This window comes from Narcine bancroftii, chromosome 2 (assembly GCF_036971445.1).
Source record: "Narcine bancroftii isolate sNarBan1 chromosome 2, sNarBan1.hap1, whole genome shotgun sequence".
NCBI lineage: Eukaryota > Metazoa > Chordata > Chondrichthyes > Torpediniformes > Narcinidae > Narcine > Narcine bancroftii.
Genome location: NC_091470.1, coordinates 313,766,516 through 313,783,373, shown reverse-complemented (window position 1 = coordinate 313,783,373; position 16,858 = coordinate 313,766,516). Strand labels below are relative to the sequence as shown.

At 39.0% G+C, this 16,858-nt stretch overlaps 1 protein-coding gene across 8 annotated transcripts in view; it reads right to left on the bottom strand.

The window, feature by feature from the left end:
- greb1l (GREB1 like retinoic acid receptor coactivator) overlaps positions 1–7,152 on the bottom strand; it is a 295,802-nt gene extending 288,650 nt beyond the window's left edge. For all 8 annotated transcript variants that reach the window (XM_069921708.1, XM_069921709.1, XM_069921699.1 and 5 more), the window contains exon 1: positions 6,953–7,152. The gene's annotated coding sequence lies outside the window, so the exon portion shown is untranslated. The remainder of the gene's footprint in view (positions 1–6,952) is intronic.
- Between the last annotated feature and the right edge of the window lie 9,706 nt (positions 7,153–16,858).

Below are 16,858 nucleotides of genomic sequence, written 5' to 3'. Positions count from 1 at the left end.
TTTATGCAAAATCAGTGAAGGAAGAAAGTGCAAGGCAAGTGGAAGATAAAACATCTGGACCAATGAATTAACTTATTGGGTGATGGGTAAACATTGCGACTTTTGTTTATTTTCCACTTTAAGTAAACAAGTCTACTTGTGTGAAAAAAATATCATTGTTAATGTTTTAGTACATTGGGCGATACAGCTTTGTGCACCAAACATTCATTCCCAACAAATCTCTTGAGAAATAAACATTCAAACAAACAAATGTCAGAAGAAATTACATATTCTTACTTCCTTAGCACTATGATGGTCTTGTTTTCCTGAAATCCTCAGGTTTTTTTGAAGGACTTAAAGGAATCAGTCTGTCCTGTGACTCTTGTAGTTTGTTCCATAAATCAATTAACCTGAAGAGAATAAAACTTCCAAAAACCCCTCTATTTCTCAATTAGTAACTTTGACCTGTATTGTAAGTTATCTCATCACATCTAAAATGCTAGTTCTGAATTATCTTAAATTCCTGATTCATTTCCTTTTCAAGTTTCTGCCTTGCCAGCAACTATAAATTCAGTATTTATTCAAGTACTCCATGAAAGTTCATTCAACTTACTTAAATAGCATTTACAAGTTTACTAAATTCTATTTTAGATCAAACACATTTATTATACAACATTTACATATACAAACCCTGACGTTACCTCATACCATACACAAAGTGTTACAGCTGCATTCACTTTCCAAAGTATGTCATTTAACCTCATCACCCATTAAACGGCTGTACAGTGTCATCTGAGAAATGTAATTAACAAAGGTTAATTACAATGACAGGTCTTCCAAACTCTGCCATTAATTCTCTTTTACTAAACAAAATCCCACAATGTCTCTGATGTAATAAAGAAAGACACCTGGAACTAATTACAAAGCAGCAATCTCATCAGGTTTTACAGATAACACAATAAACCACTCATGTAAAATTTGAATGGTTTATGGTCATTATCTGAACCCATAATTTAAACTGAACATCTGATTTCACCCATATTTTATTGGGCAGGAAGAAACTGTCAGTTAACATTGAATTCTATGATATTTACTGAGAATAAACAATAGATTAGTACACCTGGCACAAAGAATTGTCCATAAAACTAAGAAATATATATTCTAAAAGAAAGACCTATCTGATGGCTATACGCTGAAACAATGAGTAAAATCATAATCAAGGATAGAATCAACTAATGATAAAGGCTGTCATGGTGCAAGAAAGTGCAAGGATAAGGGAAATATATATTAATTTTATTCAGTTTTATTTTTTCAGAGGTGGAATTATTTGGTATGCAAGTATACAGAATGATTTGAAATAATAATAAATCCTGCTGTTTTTGAATGTATACATTTATTACTATTTCACATAATAATTATGCTGTTTTTAAAATGTTAATTTAACCAAAAACATGAATATCATTTAGATCTCTGTGGCACAGCTTTCAGAAGACTGAAGAGAAACACGAAAGGTCCAGATGCTGGAATCTTGAGCAGAAAAGGAATTGGTAAAAGAACTCAGCAGGTCTGACAGCATCCATGGGTGGAAAAGGTAAGTGATCATTGCACCAAACACCTGCATTCTGTTTGTAGGTCTAAATTTGAGCTTCCTGCAGCCAACCATTTTAAATAATAATGTCTATCCACCGCTTCTTTCACTGTCAGGGCTAGGCTTAAACCTAATCACACAGTGAAATTTCTAATTTTAGGTCACCCGCACCATCATCTGATTCCATTGTTTCTATCACTTTACCTGCTCAAGTATTTCAATTTTTTTTTTCCAAATTTTCATTTCCTATTCCCCTTCTATACCCTATCCTCTTGTGACCCACCCTGGATTTTTCCCCATATATATGTGTGGGGGGGAGGGGGTGAGGTCAGGGCCTGATGCCCCTCTCACCCAGGGAAAGTGCATGCGTAACACATCACCTCTCCTTTCTCAATGTAGTGATTGCCTTGTGGCCACTGTCTAATTTGCCAGGCAGGAGGTCACTGCAAATGGCTTCTCCTACATTACTGCATCCTTAGCAACACCTTCTTGTTGGTGTCCCCTATTTTCACTGTCTCCTACGTCATGGTGTGACTGAGTGTCCGCTAGTAGAACTGGATGGGGAGGGTGGGCTTGTTAGGCTTGGTTGGCAGCAGGCCTAAGAGAAGGAAAATTCTGATTTCAAACCCAGGCAGATGGGGCTTGTTAGCATCATCAGGCCGTCCACTTAGTAAAAGAAAACTCCGACATAAAACCTCTGACCCGAGGACCTGGCTGTCTCCATCCTAGCATGTAAAGGATGGGGCCAGTACTGCACACCACCAAACAAAAGCATCCATTGTGCAGTCTCGAAGGACATGCCCCATGTCTACAATCCTTCCTAAATATTCGTTCGTGAAGCCAAGCCATAAAACCATATGTATTTTTACCTATTTTATCTTGGTTTTGATGAAGGGTTCAGAGCCAAAATGTAGACTGACCATTTCTACCTATGGATGTTGTGACAGATTATGTTACATTTTATATAGAATATATAATGTTTTAAAGGAGATAAATTGTGGCAGATTTTTTAGTGTAGGTCACATACAAACATTTCAAAATAGATCTCATTTATAATGCAAGAGCTTGGCTCAAGCCAGACAGTCCAGGCTCCGATTGCCTTTGCAAAAACTTTGAAGAATACCTAGAGAGACTTTACAAGTAGGTATTAATTAGACATGCTGTGGAGTAATGGATTATTGTTTTGGAATGCCACAGATGAACAAACTCAGAAGATTGGGTCCAGTGCCGCTGTCTTGCAGTTCGCTGTTCTAAGAGGGTCATGTGCTTTTCTGAGAGAGAGAAAACTCATTTCTACAGTTCTATAGTTCAGCAGCAGCTGGGACTGGAACAGGACAAGTTGGCAAGCTTTTAGAAAATCCCCATTTTGAAGACAGGTTGGGAGTTCTTCGTTCAGCCCATTCAGAGCCCTTGTGGTCTATACAAGAGGAGAGGACTGGCTGCATAATGTTTCACTTGAAATAAGGGAAATAAAAAGGAACTCTGTGATGACCTGAAAGAAAGAGGTCGTCAACTGGAAAACCCTGAGGGGGCAAGTTTCTTCGGCAAGATACTGAAGTGGCTGATTGGAAGGAATCAGTTTGCGTCCAATGAGCAACAAATCTCTCTCTGGAAATCAACAAGAAACTTCCTGAGCAGTAACCATTTACCTTTAATGAATCTTCACCAGGCTTTGGTGCTTTAATGTTAAATTCTGTGCACAGTATAAGAATTGCCTGACACCAATGAACTTGGAGGGGTGAGAAGTGAGATTGAACTGTAAATCAAATAACTTTTCTGAACTTACACACACATTACATACACGTGTGCTTAGAATTAAAAGGGAGTTAAGAGTAATAAGTTAAAGTTTGATCCTGTTTTCATGTTTAAAGATAATTAAAAGCAACTTTTGTTTAAGTAACTATTTGTCTTGATGAATTTCTATTGCTGCTAGATTTTGGGGTCCTCTGGGCCCATAACAATGTTGTCTGACCAGAGTTCCTCCATTTTTTGTGTGTCTTTTCCGAAGATTAAAGTAGACAAGGAGGAAATAATACGAACAATAATTTTCCAAAATTTACTGAAAATGGATATCACATAGAAGAATACCCCTAAAGTGAAATAAATGTTTCCTTCTTTTTCAAAGAGAACTTCAGATATTACAGTTTATTTATATGACTATTTATTAGAACAGTTCTGATTGTGGGTAAACTTCCAACCGATATAGTTCAGAAAAAAATGATCCAATACTAGGTTAAGCATTAAGTAATGAAGATTATTTGCCAATGTTTTCCCATTTAGCTGCATGGGACCATTCCGTTATCCAGGTAATAAACTATGGAATTTCCAAATAAATAAATATAAATTAGAAAGGGGTGGGGAGAAAGAAAGAGAGATGGAGAGAAAGAGAAAAGGATATGGGAATGCAATAAGCACATTTTGAAATCAACAATTTGAGATCAAAATGCACTGGCAGACCCCAGAAATTCTAAGATAAAGATGAGAAGAGTCACTGCAAAATCAGAGTTTCTATCAGAGTCATCCCAAGTGAAAGAAACTTGCAGAAATTAAACTTGCAGCTGGCCCCAATTAATTTAACCACCATATACATATACATAAAGTCACCAAACTGATCTGACCCTTTTTATATGGAAGTGATTCATTATACAAAGCTTAAATTAACCCAAAGTTAATCTACTTTAAATATGTTCTGCTCAACCTTTTGGTTGTGAACCATATTATGTTCCAAGCAACTCAACAATAAATTATATGCACAGCATAGATCAGTCACCAACATGCAAATATAGAGTATGGAATTCAGCTTATGCCTCTTCACTGTTCATTACTGCCTCGATTGATCCAGATCCCTAGATTATTTTTAATTTAATTATCTTATTATCACATCCAATGTCAAGATATCTGTGGGGGAGAGGAAGAAAATCTCATGTTAATGACACATCATTGGTAGTTTGATTTTCTCTAACAACAGCTACTGTCAAACTTATTCCCAATATATTTTTATTTCAGATTTCAAGTATCCAGAGCATTTTGCCTTCCCCCCCCCCCCCCCCCCCACACCCAGAAGGTTTAATTAATTGCAGAGTTGCGACAATATGTAAATTAAAATATCAGGTATTTGAAATTATGGAAAAAGGAATGAGCTTCACTGAATACACAATCTAAGGATTACTAACTCTTTGAAGTAATTAAAAGAAAATTCCTGGTATTCAGTCAACATTTATCCATGGAACTGAAAACTGGGATTGACGATATACGAATTTGGCTTACCCATGTCTTCATTTAGAGGCATGCAATATTTGAACACAGTATCGGCAATTTGCAGATGTAAATGCAAATTTCAATATAAATTCCTCCCCCCCCCCAAAAAAGATTCAAGAGAAAAGTCCAAAAATACTTTTTTATGAAATAATTTCAGAAGCATGAAGAATGTTTCAATAGTGAAATATAGTATTAATTTTAAAACAGTGAATATTTTATAACAACGATTTGATGGTCACGTCTGCCATACTATTCATGTGTGCAATTACAAAGTAGTTCTTTTAAGTACATTATTATCTTTCTTTTCTTTCAAGGTTTATGAAGCAAATGGGCACACCATTCACGTTTTAAGATTTGCATAGTAAAATCTGAGATTGGAATTAGGCAATAGAAACTACCCGCCTGCTGCGGTCAACAAAACCACAAACCAACAGTCCTTCCTTGAACCCAGAAAGTTGACGGTGTAGGCAACTTTTCAGCTTCTCAGTTCACTTGGGATTCCATCCCCACTTGTATACGCAAGGCATGTTCTTGCTTTTTAACCATTACTGGCCCTAAACAGAATAACCATAAACCTGACTCACACAAGGTCAACGGGAAATATTCAAATGTGGAGGAGTGAAACCCTGATCTCTGCCTGCTGTGTTACACACAGAAAACGTCAGCTCGCTCGTTCAAAAACAGTCTGCATGGATCATCTTCTTTGACCTGGGACTTCACAGAAGAGTTAAAAACCAATGTGCCAGATGTGAAACTTCTCTGCAGCAAAGACACTGATTTTTAAAAAAATCTACATTCTTGAGCGATAAGCTGCTGAATGTACACGTGAATGGGTTGAAACCCACGTCCAGCTCCCGCCGGGACATCCCCGCTTCTAAACCACGACCAAGTGCGTGAAAGTGAGCTCGGGAGAATGGCACAAGGCCAGCTTCATGAACTCATTCACCTCTTTCACACGCATGCACCCTTTCCCTTTTGTTCCTCTTTCCTTTGTCGGTTTCTTCCTTTCCCTTTCTCCCTCCCCACCCCCCAAATTTTCCATCTACCCACCTTGACAATGTGCTACTCTAATGTCGATGTCAAATAATATTAATGCACATCTCTCCACTACTGATGATCAAGTTCCATTCTGCAGAGAGAAAAAAAGAAACCGCATCCGGAAAGAAATCCAAACAGCCCTGATGGATTATTTTTGGATTGGAATCACGACCATTTTTATGACTGTGTAACAAAGCGGAATTTCCAGGAAAAGCAACAATATCGACATATCAGGACAGTTATAATTTTGGGTGTATTCAAATCTGTTCCTGCCCGTGTTAAACCTTACTTTGATTGGAAAGCAACGATGCAGCCACGTCCACTCAACACCCAGCACATCCAAATCCAGCCAGAAATCTTCGAACGGTACTTACAAACGACATACATATTGAATCGGTCTGTTTCTAAATATTAATTTTCCAGCTCAACTGTGTTATTACTCTATTTATTTTCCAGACCTTGCGACCCTATTACTCGATTCAAATCTTACACATTTTGTCATTCAACGTGGGCTTTATTTGTTGTCTTCATTTCGAGGCGTGTGATATTTGAACACTATATCGGCAATTCGCAGATGTAAATGTAATTTTCAATTTAAATCCCACCCCCCCCCAAAAAAAAATCAGGAGGAAAGTCCAAAAAATACTTTTTAGGAAGTAATTTCAGAAGCATGAATGCTTCGATAGCGAAACATAGTATTAATTTCAAACAAAGTGAATAGCAAAACAAATAACATTTACAATTTGTTACACGACAGTTTTTTTTACAAATCTAGTTCTCGCTCAAATAAAATACACCCAAATTTGGCGTTGTGATACAAATCAGTTAATTCCTGGCAGGGAAGAAGCAATAATCTCTCCATATTTCATGCTTGTTCTCCTATTAACTAGGTTCCACTCAAGACCTAAACACAAAGAAATTGCAGGAAAAAGATGACATCGACCGCGTTCTATACAAATGTAACGAGCGACCCCATTAGCAACCAGCACGATCAAAGGCACAGCCTGCCTGAATCTTATTTTCCTTTCACGCATGTGGCTTTCGATTCTCAAACAAGAAACCGTGGAGAAATCATATTTACAAACTTACAGTTTCCTTTCAAATGAATGTGTGCACTTTTCCCTAAAACCAGGGTCCGACGGTTACTTAATTGCCTCCCTTTTTTTTCGCTGACTTTCCTGCAACGCTGACTTTGGATGACGCGTCCCGTATTTGTGTTTTAGGGTTGAAATTGTACTCTGCTCTGCGCCACCTAAGGGTCTTGGGCAGACGGTCAAACCCAGACCAACGAGTGACACAACCTGGACTCGGAGCTACCCCATCTATCTCATCCAGTCGGGAGGGGAGGGGAGGTGGGCGTAGTGTATACCATTAAACTGCGAGTTTTCTTTCATTAAAACAATATCTGAATGGGTTTTTATCGTTCAAAATATATTGTATTGTAGTTTAATGAAAGGCATAGTACGGAGCTCGGTTGCCAGAGCTGTGAAATAAACTTTGCATATATTCTCCCCTGGCAAAGTGGTCGGTTCCAACAGTTACGATGGTTTCGTTGGAACCCGACGATAGATGCTTCCGAAGGTGTAGTTCCTCTGTGAGCCCAAAGAGGGAATCGGCAACTCGAAAGGCTACAAACTTTATCAGAGATTCTCAGGATTAAATTGGAACCATGCTCTTTTATTACTTTGTTTGGCTATTCTTTGGAGGAAAATAGCTCCTTGAATTTAATTCAAAAAAGAAAAGTAGGTTTTACTTAATTGATAGCCAGAGGAGCAATTTTGATGAAATGGAAAGATAATTTAGCACCAACTCGTATGCAATGGGGAAAGGACATTTTTTCTTGCTTGAGTTGGAAGAAAATTAGATATAACATTAAAGAATCAAGATTGAACCTGATAAGATTCTTGGACTATCATCACAATTTGAATACATAGGCGGCGGTGGGGGGTGGGGTTGCTATGGGGGGGGGTTCCTGTCCTGGAGCAGGGACTTGATTCTTTACATATTATTTGCTGGTGACCATGATTAGTTGGAGTGGTAGGATTAGAATTTTTTTCTTTATCTTTTTTAAAATTTTTCATTATAAGTAGAAGAGATTAGTACAATTAGATAACCTACAATGAATATGCCATTATATTAGAATATAAGGTGAAGTTTTTAATAAGGGAATTTCTACTTTATTCGAGCATTATATACAAGACAATGTATAAATTGCATGATTCATATTCTACATTGTATTATATAAAAGTTATGTAACTAATATGCAGACAATGTATAACATAATATTTCTCTCAACCAAATTAATTTTTAAAATTTTAAAAAGAAAGAAAGGCTACAAACTTTGAATTAAATTTGCACTTAATCTGATAAATTCCCTTCAAAAATAATGAGGCATATTCTATTCCGCTGATATTTTCATTTTGCAAAGCAACAAGCTGATCCTACTCATTATTCTTTAACGATTGACTCATTTCTCAGAGAAAGCATTAAATAAAATGTTTTCACATCTCTGCTCATGCCAGTCTGTCATTGGAGTTCACAAAATATTTAACTCTTTTAATTGCATAACTATAAACAATCATTCTTATGCATTTATTTTCTGTGAATTTTGTAAGTGACTGTGGATCCATTAAATTGAGGTGAAAATTGATATGTAAATCAATTCCACTTCTCATACCAAGAATCTCATACCAGCATTTGCTGATTGTGCATTGGAAACACATGATGTTACTTGACTACTCCAATACTCTTTTTATTGGTGTTCAATCTCCTACTCCAATTGCCTGCAGCAGTAACAGCAGATACCATTCAGGAAGGGAAAGCCAGAGGTATACAATCCAGTCAGTGACTGGAAAAAATATTGAATTTGAGAAAAAAATATTCATTTTAATACAATTGACCCATCCTGTTATTGTAATCGGTAAATCTTTCCACTGATTCAAATCATACTTAATTTTTAGAAAATAAAGTCAAATAATTCAATTCATATTGATGACTATAATCACAATCTACCTTAACACCTAAATATTTAATCTGATTTGACCATTTAAATTTCACATTATGCCTATACAAAGAATAATCCATTTCAGCTAAAGACATAATCTCACTCTTTTCCCAATTAATTTTATAACCTGATACCTCACTATGCTACTCCAATCTATCATGTAAGTTCCTCAAAGAATTCAGAGGTTCTGTTAAATATATCAAAACATCATCTACAAACAAATTTATTTTAAATTCATCAGATTTTACCTTAATATTACTACTTTGACTGATCACCTGAGCAAAAGGTTCAATAACTAATGCAAATAGAGTTGGTGACAAAGAGCAGCCTTGCCTAGTTGATCTAGTCAACAGAAAAGGTACAGATAGCTGTCCATTTGTCATGACTCTAGCAGTAGGACTTCCATATAAAGCCTTAATCCAACCAATAAAAAAGAGGCCAAATTTAAATTTTTCCAAAACTTTAAATTAAAAAATCCACTCTACTCTATCAAAGGCCTTTTCTGCATCCAATGAAATAACCATTCCCAAGAAACATTAATTAAAGAAATCAACCACAGTATTATCTGGCAAATACTGATTTTTAATAAAACCCACCTGCTCCAATTGAATTAAATCTGGTAAATATTTAGTTAACCTGTTAGCCAGAACCTTTGCCACAATTTTATAATCAACATTTAATAAGGAAATAGTTTTATAAGACCCTGCTTCCAATGGATCTCTATCTTTCTTAAGAATAACTTTAATGATTGCTTTAGAAAAATAATTTGGAAAAGAATGAACTTCTGTCACCTGCTTCAATACATCCATCAATAAAGGAATTAATATATCCTGAAATTCTTTATAAAATTCAGAAAAGACTTCCCACTAGGCATAGATCAAAGTGCATCTATTACTTCTTTAGCAGTAAAAGAAACATCCAAATCCCTAATATCTTTATCACTCAAAAAAGGTAAATTCGGGAGGAGTCACGTGATGGAGTAGTGGCCGGACGGTGAACTCCAGCCCTCTCCAGAAAAGTCGGGAAAAACAAGAGAAAACACAAAGGCACAGAAATAAAAGTTACAGAAAAGTGAGTATAAAGGTGGAAAGAAGATGGCGACAAAAAAAGAAAAGTCGAAAGCAACGGTAAGAAGAGAGGAAGAGAAGACAAAGGAGGAAAAAGGTGAAGGCCTTACCTGTCCGAAGAGGCCCGCTGCGGAGAGAGAAACCCGCTCCCTCAGGTCGGTAAATAATGGACTACAAAAATGGCTCGCAGAGCCGAACAAAAGTGCGCAACCGCGCATGCGCGAAGTTTCGCGCATGCGCGATGCGAATGAAAAAAAACACACCGACGGGAGGGGGGACCAGCTGGGGAGTCGATCTCCACAGCCGGCAACGACAGCTGCAGAACACCTGCAGCAAGAAGAGACCACAGAAGACAATAGAAACAAGATAGAAGAGGAGGAAAGGGCACCAAAGAAACAACAGATGGCCAACCCAGAGGAAGAAGAAGAGGAAGAGTATGGTGAAATAGAAGAAGAAAAGAGAGGCAAGGTAAAGGATATACTTGCTCTTATTAGAGGATACATGGAATCATTTAGAGAATGGCAAACACAGGAATTTAAGGATTTAAGAAAAAGAATAAACAACACAGAAGAGAAAATAAATAAAATGGAGATGACCTTAACAGAAATGGGAAAGAAAATGGACAAGATGGAAGAGCGGGCAGTAGCAGCAGAAATGGAGGTAGAAGACTTAAAAAAGAAATTGGAGGAATCTAATAAAAAAACTAAAGAGACACAAGAACTACTAGCTCAAAAAATAGATACAATGGAAAACCATAACAGAAGAAATAACATAAAGATAGTGGGCCTTAAGGAAGATGAAGAAGGCAAGAATATGAGGGAGTTTATAAAAGAGTGGATCCCTAAGACCCTAGGATGTCCAGAACTACAGCATGAAATGGAAATAGAAAGGGCACATAGAGTATTGGCCTCTAAACCACAACCACAACAAAAACCAAGATCTATTGTAGTAAAATTCCTAAGATATACTACAAGAGAAAAGGTACTGGAGAAGACAATGGAAAAAGTAAGAGAGGGCAACAAACCACTGGAGTATAAAGGGCAAAAAATCTTCATTTATCCAGATATAAGTTTTGAACTCCTAAAGAAGAGAAAAGAGTTCAATACAGCAAAGGCGATTTTATGGAAGAAAGGGTATAAATTTATACTAAAGCATCCAGCGGTATTGAAAATATTTATTCCAGGACAACAAAACAGACTATTCGCGGATCCAGAAGAAGCACGAAAATTTGCAGAACAATTACAAAAATAGACTGAGGGAGGAAGACGGGTAATGAGAGTTAAAATGATCACGACTGATATGTATGTGGGTAAAGACAAAAATAGACTGAGGGATGAAGACGGGTAATGAGAGTAAAAATGATCACGATTGATATGTATGCAGGTAAAGAGGTATAAGAGTGAATAGAGACAATGAGCATACATGAATGTATCTGTACTTAGAGGAAAATATGGATAGTATAGACAAGAATTAATAAGGGAAGGTAATGGAATAGAGAGAATAAGGAGGGAATTAAAAGAGGGACCTTTGTGACATATGAAAAGTGAAATCTTTTCTGGGGGAGGCGGGGTGGGGGGAAATAGCGGTCACTGCAAAATCAGTTGACGCTTGCGAGTGGATTCGCAAATCCAAATGGAGAGGGGAGATGTGGTTGTCCGACAAGGGATAAAGGACAACTCAGGAGGTGAAGGGGAGATTGGGGATAAATAAGATAGAAATAGGAGAATAAGGAAAATGTTAGATGTTGTAGGAATGTTGTCTTATAAAGAGTTGAAAATAAGAAAACAGAAATGGAAAAGGAGGAAAGGTAATGATGGAAAAACGGAAAGAGAAGATAAACAAAATATAAAAGGGCTACGCTGAACTATATGTCTTTAAATATTAATGGAATACATAACCAAATTAAAAGGAAGAAACTACCAAATTTAAATGAATAAATGTATTCCATTAGAAAAAATAACATATTGGTTAAGAAATAACATTGAAATATTCGAACAAGTATAGGAGCCTTACATTAAATACAATAGCGAAAACCTACCGGGGACAAACATTACCTAAGTTGATGGAAGGAGAAGGAAAGAAAAGAATGGACTCAGTAGAATTTCTGGTGTAATTTGGTTGAATGACAACATTGTCTGACTGGCTTAATGCAACCTAGATTGTATACCTAAAATGGATGAGAGGGGGGGGTGGGGGGGTGGTTTGGGAGGAAAGGGGGGGGGGAGAAAAAGTCACTGTATATGTGTGAAAAGAAATAGTGTATATCATGGCTAATGTGATTTATGGTGTGAAAAATAAAAAAATTTAAAAATAAAAAATAAAAAAAAAAAAAAAGGTAAATTCAAATCAGATAAAAAAAATTATCAATTTTACCCTCATCCTCCAATACTTGAGAAGTATACAATTTTTCATAAAATTTTCGAAACACATCATTAATTTCTTGAGGTTTATATGTAATCATTGAATCATTTATTGTTCTAGAAGCTTGTTCCATTTTTAGCTGCCAAACTAATACTTTATGAGCTCTTTCCCCTAATTCATTATACCTTTATCTGGTTTTCTGTAATAATTTCTCAAATGTATGTTTGTAATGAATTATATCATAACTTGGTGGGCAGCTCGCTTCTTTGCCAGCAGCTCCTGGATTTCCTGGCTGTTTTCGTCAAACCAGTCCTTGTTTTTCCTGGAGGAGAAGCCCAGTACCTCTTCAGTGGATTGCAGTATGGTAGTCTTCAACTGATCCCAGAGGGTTTCAGGGGACGGGTCCGTGAGGCGGGTTGCATCGTTGAGCTTTGCTTTGAGGTTTGCCTGGAAGTTTCCTCTCGCTTTGTCTGACTGCAGGTTTCCAACATTGAACCTCTTTCTGGGGGCTTTATTGTTCCTGGGCTTTGGCTTGAAGTGAAGGTTGAGCTTGCAGCGAACCAGCCAGTGGTCAGTGTGGATTTCCGCGCTAGGCATGACCCTGGTGTGGAGCACATCTCGTTTGTCACTTTCTCGCACCAGGATGTAGTCCAGGAGGTGCCAGTGTTTGGATCGGGGATGCATCCAGGTGGTCTTAAGGCTGTCCCTCTGCTGAAAAAGGGTGTTTGTAATGACAAGTCACTGTTCTGCGCAGAGCTCCAACAGGAGGCGCCCATTGTCGTTGCACTTGCCGACGCCATGCTTGCCCAGGGTTCCTGGCCAGGTTTCTGAGTCTTTGCCGACACGAGCGTTGAAGTCGCCCAGGATGACAACCTTGTCAGCCGTAGGGGTACGTTGGATGAGGTTGCGCAGGTCGGTGTAGAACTTGTCCTTTTCTGCTGGTTCCGCCTGGAGGGTTGGAGCATAGACACTGATGAGGGTGATGTGACGCTTGTTTTGAAGTGGGAGTCGCATGGACATGATTCGGTCCAAGAGACCTGTCGGAAGGTTTTCGAGTTTGGAGGCAATGAAGCTCTTGACCATGAAGCCTACACCAGATAGGCGTCGTTCATCCGAAGGCTTGCCAGACCAGTAGAGTGTGTAGCCCGCGCCGCGTTCTTGGAGGCTGCCTACATCTGCCAGGCGGACTTCACTGAGAGCGGCTATGTCGATGTCAAGTCTGAGGAGTTCATGTGCAATGAGGGCAGACCGACGTTCAGGTCGGTGGCTGTCAGCCTTGTCTAGCATGGTTCTGATGTTCCAGCATGCTAGCTTGAGTTTGTGAGCATCTTTTGAGGGGGAGGACGTGGAGGGGGAGGACGTGGAGGGGGAGGACGTGGAGGGGGAGGACGTGGAGGGGGAGGGCGTGGAGGGGGAGGACGTGGAGGGGGAGGACGTGGAGGGGGAGGACGTGGAGGGGGAGGGCGTGGACGTGGAGGGGGAGGACGTGGAGGGGAGGACGTGGAGGGGGAGGACGTGGAGGGGAGGGCGTGGAGGGGGAGGACGTGGAGGGGGAGGACGTGGAGGGGGAGGACGTGGAGGGGGAGGACGTGGAGAAAGCTTTGGCAAATACTAGAGCGCATCGGATGTCCCCCAAAGTACCTCAACATGATTATCCAACTGCACGAAAACCAACAAGGTCGGGTCAGATACAGCAATGAGCTCTCTGAACCCTTCTCCATTAACAATGGCGTGAAGCAAGGCTGTGTTCTCGCACCAACCCTCTTTTCAATCTTCTTCAGCATGATGCTGAACCAAGCCATGAAAGACCCCAACAATGAAGACGCTGTTTACATCCGGTACCGCACGGATGGCAGTCTCTTCAATCTGAGGCGCCTGCAAGCTCACACCAAGACACAAGAGAAACTTGTCCGAGAACTACTCTTTGCAGACGATGCCGCTTTAGTTGCCCATTCAGAGCCAGCTCTTCAGCGCTTGACGTCCTGCTTTGCGGAAACTGCCAAAATGTTTGGCCTGGAAGTCAGCCTGAAGAAAACTGAGGTCCTCCATCAGCCAGCTCCCCACCATGACTACCAGCCCCCTCACATCTCCATCGGGCACACAAAACTCAAAACGGTCAACCAGTTTACCTATCTCGGCTGCACCATTTCATCAGATGCAAGGATCGACAATGAGATAGACAACAGACTCGCCAAGGCAAATAGCGCCTTTGGAAGACTACACAAAAGAGTCTGGAAAAACAACCAACTGAAAAACCTCACAAAGATAAGCGTATACAGAGCCGTTGTCATACCCACACTCCTGTTCGGCTCCGAATCATGGGTCCTCTACCGGCACCACCTACGGCTCCTAGAACGCTTCCACCAGCATTGTCTCCGCTCCTTCCTCAACATCCATTGGAGCGCTTACATCCCTAACGTCGAAGTACTCGAGATGGCAGAGGTCGACAGCATCGAGTCCACGCTGCTGAAGATCCAGCTGCGCTTGATGGGTCACGTCTCCAGAATGGAGGACCATCGCCTTCCCAAGATCGTGTTATATGGCGAGCTCTCCACTGGCCACCGTGACAGAGGTGCACCAAAGAAAAGGTACAAGGACTGCCTAAAGAAATCTCTTGGTGCCTGCCACATTGACCACCGCCAGTGGGCTGATAACGCCTCAAACCGTGCATCTTGGCGCCTCACAGTTTGGCGGGCAGCAACCTCCTTTGAAGAAGACCGCAGAGCCCACCTCACTGACAAGAGGCAAAGGAGGAAAAACCCAACACCCAACCCCAACCAACCAATTTTCCCCTGCAACCGCTGCAATCGTGTCTGCCTGTCCCGCATCGGACTTGTCAGCCACAAACGAGCCTGCAGCTGACGTGGACTTTTTACCCCCTCCATAAATCTTCGTCCGCGAAGCCAAGCCAAAGAAAATATCATAACTTCATATTAACTAACCATATTTTCTTAATCTCCATAGAGTTTTGCTGTAAATCTTTTTCTAAAATCTCGATCTCCTCTTCCAGTCTAATTACTTCAGCTACATGTTGTTTATTAATTTTGGCAGTATAACTAATAATTTATCCCTTCAAATAAGCTTTTAAAGCATTCCATAAAATAAATTTACTATCAACTGAATCCATATTTATTTTCTAAAAAAGCTGAATTTGATCCCTTATAAAGTTACAAAATTCAACATTTTTGAACAACAAAGAATTAAATCTCCAACAATAAACATTATCAATTCTCTCCGAACCAGTACATGTTATAAAATAACAAAGAATGATCAGACAAAATCCTACTCTTATATTCAGCCTTCAATACCCGGCCTTGTAATTGTGCTGATACTAAATATAAATATTTTTTAGAATAACAATCATGTCGAAATGAATAAAATGAAAAATCTTTCTCTTTAGGATTTAACCTTCCCCATATATCGACTAAATCCATATCTTTCATTACCACCATCAATTGTTTAGTCATTTTAGTCCTAACTACTGATTTTGGACATTTGTCTAATAATGGATCCAAACAACAATTAAAATCACCTCCTACTATAATTTTTTCATATGCCTGATTTAAATTAAGAAAAGAATCCAACATATCACCATCTATATTAGGAGCATAAATATTCATTAAAGTCCAACTCTCATAAAAAAATTTACAATTAACAATCAAAGCCTACCAACTGACTATAACTGATTCCAATTTAAAAGATAGCTTTTTATTAATCAAAATAGCCACCCCTCTTGCTTTTGAGTTAAATGAAGACACTATAATTTGTCCAACCCAATCTCTTTTTAATTTCTGATGTTCCTTTTCAGTCAAATGTGTCTCTTGCAAAAAGGTAACATCAACCTTCAATTTTTTAAATATATGGCAACACTTCTCTTAATCGGATTATTAAACCCATTATTATGAGCCCAGAAGACCCCAAAACCCAGCAGCAATAGATATTCATAAAGATAAATGGTTACTTAAACTAAAGTTACTTCTAATTATCTTTAAACATGAAAACAGAATCACACTTTAGCTTATTGCTATTGACTTAACTAACTTAACTTAATCCCCTTCTAATTCTAAGCGCACGTATATGTAATGTGTGTGTAAGTTTAGAAAGGTTCTTTGATTCACAGTCCAATCTCACTTCTCATTCCTCCAAGTTCACCAGTTGCAGGCAATTCTTATACTGTGCACAGAATTTAACATTTTTAAAGTTCATCAGGCTTTGGTGCTTGAAAGGTAAATGGTTACCACTTAGGAAGGTCCTTCTCAGTTTTCAGAGAGAGATTTGTTGTTCCTTTATAATCAGCCACTCCAATGTCTTGCCAAAGAAACTTTCCCCTTAGGGTTCTCCAGAAGATAACCTCTTTCTTTCAGGTCACCACAGAGTTCCTTCTTGTTTCTCTTATTCCAAATATTAGACAGTCAGTCCTCTCCTCTGATATGAACCACAAGGGCTTTGACCAGGCTGAACTAAGAATTCACAACCAGTCTTCTAAATTGGGTTTTCCACAAGCTTGTCAGCTTGTCCTGTTCTAGTCCCAGCTGCTGTTTCTGGTTGTAAAACTGTACAGGT